The following is a 7,228-nucleotide window of genomic DNA, read 5'->3' as shown; positions in this document are numbered from 1 at the left end:
GGGGGAGAGGAGTGGAAGGAGGAGGAGAGGAGTGGGAGAAGGGGGAGGGGAGTGGGAGGAGGGGGAGGGAAATGGGGGCAGGGAGGAGGCAGAAATTTTTTTCAATAAAAAAAGAAAAAAAAGTGAATGGCTTTATACACACACACACACACATAAAACATTGGAAGATGATGGTATTATGAGGCCACCAATATAATTTTATCATGAAGTATATCTCATCAATTTTGTTGTTGGTTTAATTAGGCAGAACAATTACTGTCTATTAATTGTATGTCTTCTGTATTTTCAAGAAAAACAATAAAAGCTGATGCATCTAATAAACTTCAGTTACTAAAAAGTTTGTTTTTAAGCAGTTTTCCTTGCCAGTGTCATCCAAAATGCTCAGGTGAAACTGTAGGAGAAGTATTCTGTTAGTCAAGTGAGATGAATATAAACATATACCATGAACACTATCCCTCTTGCAAACGCTCACACGTGTACACACAAAAATGTTCCCATAAGGAGATTTGAAAAGACAGTCCCAAAGAGACACTCTAATAATATATATTTAAACTACAATTCTTTTTTAAAAATAAATTTATTTATTTATTTATTTTACATCCAGGCCACAGAGTCATTTCCCCCCTCTCTTTCCAGTTTCTCTCCTACAACCCTGTCTGTTCCATTTCTGTTTAGGAAAGGACTGGTCTCCCATGAGCACCAACAAAGCATGACTTATCAAGTTTTAGTAAGACTAAGCAACTCTGCATGTATTAAGGTTAGACCACGCAACAAACCAGTAGGATGAGGATTAGAGTTCCAAAGACCTGTGAAGGAGTCAGACAGCTCCTGTTCCCACTGTTAGGATTCCCACAGAGAACCATGTTTACACAACCATAATATATATGCTAAGTGCCTTGGCCAGGTCAATGCAGGCTCCCTGGTTGTCAGTGCAGTCTCTGTTGAACTGCTATGAACCCAGGTTAATTGATTCTGTGAATTTTCTTATGGTGCCTGTGACCCTTCCAGCTCATACAATCCTTTCTCCTTCAGAATTCCCTGAATTTTGACTGCAGGTTTGTATCTGTTTCCATCAGTTGCTGAAGCCTCTCTGATGACAATTGGGTTATGCACCAACTGGTGATAGGAGATGGTCAGTTCAGGCTACATATCTGATAATGCTACGAGTATAAGCTGTGGTCTTCCTTGTAGATTCCTGGGAGATTATCTTGCACCAGGATTTACCTGACCCCAAAATGTACCCCTCTTTCTATTAGTCTTTTTCAGTACTCTCCCCTTCCACAACCCCCAACATGATCTTTCAAATTTCCATCCCAACATGCTCTCAAGGCTACTCACAAAATTTTTTCTATTTCTTTTTCCCAGAAAAATCTGGGTGTCCTGGAATAAACTTTCCTTGTTACCTGGCCTCTCTGAGGCTGTGGATTCTGCATGGTTATCTTTTACAGCTAACATCCATGTATGGGTGAACACATATGATGTTTGCCTTATTATTATTATTATTATTATTATTAAAAATTTCCACCTCCACCCAGCCTCCCATTTCCCTCCCCCATCCTCCACTTCCCCTCCCCCTCTCTCTCCAGTCCAAAGAGCAGTCAGGGTTCCCTGCCTTGTGGGAAGTCCAAGGTCCTTCCCCCTCCATTCAGGTCTAGAAAGGTGAGCATCCAAACAGACTAGGCTCCCACAAAGCCAGTACATGCAGTAGGATCAAAACCCAGTGCCATTGTCCTTGGTTTCTCAGTAAGCACTCATTGTCTGCCACATTCAGAGAGTCCGGTTTGATCACATGCTCCATCAGTCCCAGTTTAGTTGGCCTTGGTGAGCTACCATTAGATCAGCCCCAAAGTCTCAGTGGGTGGGCGCACCCTTGCAGTCCTGACTTCCTTGCTCACATTCTCCCTCCTTCTGCTCCTCATTTGGACCTTGGGAGCTCAGTCCAGTGCTCCAATGTGGGTCTCTGTCTCTATCTCCATCCATCGCCAGGTGAAGATTCTGTGGTGATATGCAAGATATCAGTATGGCAATAGGATAGGGCCATTTCAGGCTCCCTCTCATCAGCTGCCCAAGGAACTAGCTAGGGACATCTTCTTGGACACCTGGGAACCCTTCTAGAGTCAGTATCATGTTTGCCTTTCTCACTCTGGGTTACCTCACTCAGGGTATTTTTTTTCTAGTTCTGTCCATATACTTTCAAATTTCCTGGTGTCCTTTGATGTAACTGTTGAGTAATACTTCATTGTATAAATGTACCATATTTTTTTTTTTTTACTTTTTCTTTGAGTGACGTTTATGTTTATTCCAAGCTCTGGCTAATATAAATAAAGTTGCTATGAATATAGTTGAGAAAGTGTCCTTGTGGTATGATAGAGCAATTTTTGGGCATATGCCCAAGAGCTGTATAACTGGATCTTGTGGTAAATTGATTCCCAGTTTTCTGAGAAACCACCACACTGACTTTCAAAGTGGCTGTACAGCTTTGCACTCCCACCAGCAGTGGAAGAGTCTTCCCCTTATTCTACATCCTCTCCAGCATAGGTGGTCACTTGTGTTTTTAATCTTAGCCTTTCTGACAGATGTAAGATGGAATCTCAGAGTCATTTCTTTTGCATTCCTCTGATGGCTAAAGATGTTGAACATTTAAGAATTTCTCTGTGGAGAATTCTCTCCTTAGATCTATAACCCATTTTTAAGTGGATTATTTGGTTTGTTTATACCTAGTTTCTTAATTTTTTTTATATATTTTGATAATCAGCTTTTTGTCAGATGTAGGGTTGATGAAGTTCTTTTCCCATTTCTGCAGACTATCATTTTGTCCTATTGATGTTATCTTTTACCTTACAGAAACATTTCAATATCCTAAAGTCCTATTTATCAATTATCTGTCTTAGTGCCTGTGCTATTGGTGTTTAGTTCAAAAAGGTATCTTCTCTGCCAATGCATTCAAGCCTATTCCCCATTTTCTCATTTATCAGGTTCAGTGTATCTCAAATTATATTGAGGTCTTTGATTCACTTGGACTTGTGGTATGGGAGGTTCTTCTGTATATGTGTTGCTTTTATTGGTTAGTGAATAAAGAAGCTGCCTTTGTCTGTGATAGGGAAGAGTAGAGCTAGGTGTGGAAAACTAAACTGAATGCTGGGAGAAAGAAGGCACAGTCAAGAAGAAGTGATGTGTTGGAAGAGGCTGCTTGATGGTTCTTGGCTGCCTGCCTCAAAAAAATCACACAGAAACTGTATTTATTAAAACACTACTTGGCCCATTAGCAATAGCTTCTTATTGGCTAACTCTTACATATTAATTTAACCCATTTCTATTAATCTGTGTATTGCCACAAGGCTGTGGCTTACTGGGAAAAGTTCTGGCATCTATCTCTGGTGGAGCTACATGGCTTCCCTCTGACTCCACCCTTCTCTCTCCCAGCATTCAGTCCAGGCCTCCCTGCTAAGCTCTGCCCTGCCTGCCCTGCTCTGCTATGGACTCAAAGCAGTTCTTTATTCATTAATGGTAATCCCAACATACAGAAGGAAATCCTACATCAGCCATGTAGCCCTGCTGGAGACAGATGCCAGATGGAACTTTACCCAGTAGGCCACATCCAATTGACGATACACAGATTAGTTGAAATGGGATAACCAAAGATATGAGCACTAACTAGCAATATGCTTAAGTGATTGACTAAGAAGTAATTTCAAATAATAGAGTTTTTGAGTGACTGTTTTGGTGTTTTGGTTCTATGTGGCTGGGAACAAATGAGCAGCCTCCCCCAACAAATTGGCACTCAATGTGGTTGACTATATTCTTGTAAAACCTGAGAAAGCTTAAAAAAGAATTCTAGACACACACACACACACACACACACACACAGAGAGAGAGAGAGAGAGTTTTACACAGCTTCTTGTTCCGTTTGTTGGCAGCATGCCACAACTCTTTTAAGAGAGGTCTTCCTGAATCAGTGGCTTCAAAAAGAAAAAAGACAAGAAAATAAAAACAAACAAACAAACAAAAAAAACATGGTGGCTTCCTGAGCCATGTAGGGATAAGCTCTCCCCTTGTGGGCGGGCTGCCCTCGGGTGTATGTTTACTGATAAATTAGGCGCAGAGAGGCTGCGCTTCCCTTCCCTTCCTTCCTGTCTCCTCCGGGTACTCCGCTGGAACCTTGGTTTCGTGAGTCTGGTTTTGTTATTAAACTTGTTCAAATATCTATTATCATTGGTGCTCATTAATCCAACCGCTGCAGAGCCATGCTGCCGGCATGAAGTCTGACTCTTTCTGGAGGTTCAGCTGTGGAGCATTTAAATGGGGTTTGTGAACAGAGTGCTATAACTTGCTTCATGGCAACACAGACCTGCTGTGACCCGACCCTAGATCTGGGGTGAAGAGAATGGCTTTCAGAGGCAATAAATAGACCTTTGACATGTTGGACTGGGGAGAGCCAAAAGGCAAAGCATCCTTAGAATAGTAATGGTATTTGGCATTTTGAAAAGCACTCCTGGACAAAAAGGGATTTCAGATACACAATAGGACAGATTCAAACATAAAAGACCTCTAAATGAGATACAGCGTGTTTAAAAAATGTGCATACAGTTGGGAGAGAAAAGAAAAGTGTAATGAGACAATAAATGTAATATAAAAGAGTACAGTCAGTCATAGATTAAAGGAGTAAATATAATAAAATAAATATTAAATTTCTAGAAAAAGTAATACAGTAAGAAAAATAAGCCACATAAAGACAGAATACACATAGAGAGTCTGAATTATGTATATTATTGTGGGTTTTTAAAAATTATTTGACAATAAAGGAGCTAAGTACAGAGAGTCATTTCATTGTATGGGCTGCTAAGCTGAAGCAACCTATATGTTTTAAAGGTTTCTTAACTTCAAATTTTGAATCTAAGGATATGTTGCTTTGGAAAAGAGGTTTTCTTGTTTCCACAAAGGATGAGAACCTATGGATTCATTCCAGCCTAATGTGGTTTGATGGACCAAGACCCCCTGAAAGGTCGCTGCAAACACTCCCCAAAATACTTCACCTAACAAAAAGCAGAAAGCAGTTTGAAGAGAACTATACACAAATTCCCTAAATGGTTGTTTATAAATTCTGTTTAGATTTAAAGGAGAATATACTATAAAGAAAAACTAAGCAATATACTATTGTTTTGGTATGGATCTTGGTTTATATCAATTTAAGGTCAATTTTGTTATGTGCATATTTCTGTTCTTGATTAAGGTATTGTGTTTGTAAAGCTCATTTAAAAATGTAACATATAATTAAGAAATACAGGTTAATAGATAATCATTTATAATAGCCAAGCTTGTAGTCATGTTAGTTAAGTTTTATAGATTTATAAAACATTTCAGGACATTTGCAGACCAGGACTAAGCCAGAAAACATGGCCAGTGCAGACCTGAGACAGTCCACTCCACCAGAACAGATACAGTGGAGCAACTGCTAAGAGAGTGAGCCAAAGCCAGAGACTGCAGAAGGTCCGGACATAAATCTGAAACCTTCAAGGGAGTAGACCTAAGCCAGGACCCCTGTGGTTCTGGGCATGGGTCTAGGACTTCCAAGGAACTAGACTTGAGCCAGGACCTCTGCAGGTCTGGGTGTGAATTTGGGACCTCTGAGGGAGTAGGCAGGAACCAGAGATCTCTGCAGGTTCAGGCATGAGTCTGGGACCTCAGAGAAAGCAGGCCTGAGCAGGGCCTTTGTGAGTCTGGAGTTGATCTGGGAACTCAAAGGGAATAGGCAGGAACAAGAAACCTCTGCAGGTCCGAGCCTGAGTCTGGGACATCAGGGACGGTAAGCCTGAGCCAGGTCCTCTGCAGGTCTGGGTGCATCCAAGCCTGGGAACCTCAAAGGAGTACACTGGAGCCAGACTCCTTTACAGGACCAACCACAAGCCAGGGACCTCTGCAGAAACTGATCCAGATCAAACACATTTTGTTACAGGAGGAGCAGGTCCTTTTGTTCTGTCCTGGCCGCTCACCAGCTTGCACCTGAAATAATCATACAGAAATTGTGTTAATTAAATCACTGCCTGGCCCATTAGCTCTAGCCTGTTATTGGCTAACTCTCACATCTTGGTTAACCCATTTCTACTAAATATGTGTATCACTGTGCAATTGCGGTTTACCAGCAAGATTCTAACCTATGTCTATCTCAGGCAGGAGATTCATGGCATCTGCCACACTGCCCTTCTTACCAGCATTTAGTTCGGTCTACTCCACCTATCTAAATTCTGGCCTATCAAAAGGCCAAGGCAGTTTCTTTATTAAACCAATGAAAGCAACACATAGACAGAAGGGCCTCCTATACCATTTCCCCTTTTCTGTTTAAACAAAAAAGAAAGGCTTTTAATTTACCATCATAAAATTACATATAACAAAACCGTTATCAAGCAAGAATTACAGTATTTATATCTATTTTATCTTTTATCATAACAATGGAAAACTATAACTATTTATATATTCTTTTTATTTATTTATATTAAATCTGTGTATCACCACATAACTGTGGCTTACCATCAAGATTCTAACCTGCATCTGTCTCAGGCAGGAGATTCATGGCACCTGTCATACTGCCCAGCTTCCCAGCATTCAGTTTGGTCTAATCCACCTATCTAAGTTCTGGCCTATCAAAAGGCCAAGGCAGTTTCTTTATTAAACCAATGAAAGCAACACATAGACAGAAGAATGTTGTAATAGGAGCGGTGGGGCTGCGTCCCCGGCACCCGGCTACCCGCATGGCTAGCTTATGCCCGAAATAATTACACGGAAACTGAATTCTATTAAACACTGCCTGGCCCGGCTGGTTCCAGCTTCTTATTGGCTATCTCTTACATATTGTTCTAACCCATTTCTAATATTCTGTGTAGCCCATGAGCTGGCTTACCAGAGAGGATCTTAATCTGCGTCTGTCTGGAGTGGGAGCATCATGGCGACTCCCTGACTCAGCTTCTTTTTCCCAGCATTCTCTTCTGTTTACTCCACCTACCTAATTTTCTGTCCTATGAGGGCCGAGGCAGTTTCTTTATTATTAACCAATGAAAGCAACAGATAATATACAAGACCCACCTCCATCATTTCCTTTTTCTGTTTAAACAAAAAAAGAAAGGCTTTAACTTTAACATAGTAAAATTACATATAACAAAATAGTTATCAAGTAAGAATTACAGTTACAATATTTATATCTATTTTATCTCTTATCATACTAAGGAAAACTATA

Source organism: Alexandromys fortis, unplaced genomic scaffold (assembly GCF_014885135.2).
Source record: "Alexandromys fortis isolate MF-2015 unplaced genomic scaffold, M_Fortis_MF-2015_v1.1 scaffold_25, whole genome shotgun sequence".
NCBI lineage: Eukaryota > Metazoa > Chordata > Mammalia > Rodentia > Cricetidae > Alexandromys > Alexandromys fortis.
Note: the sequence above shows the minus strand (reverse complement) of the source record.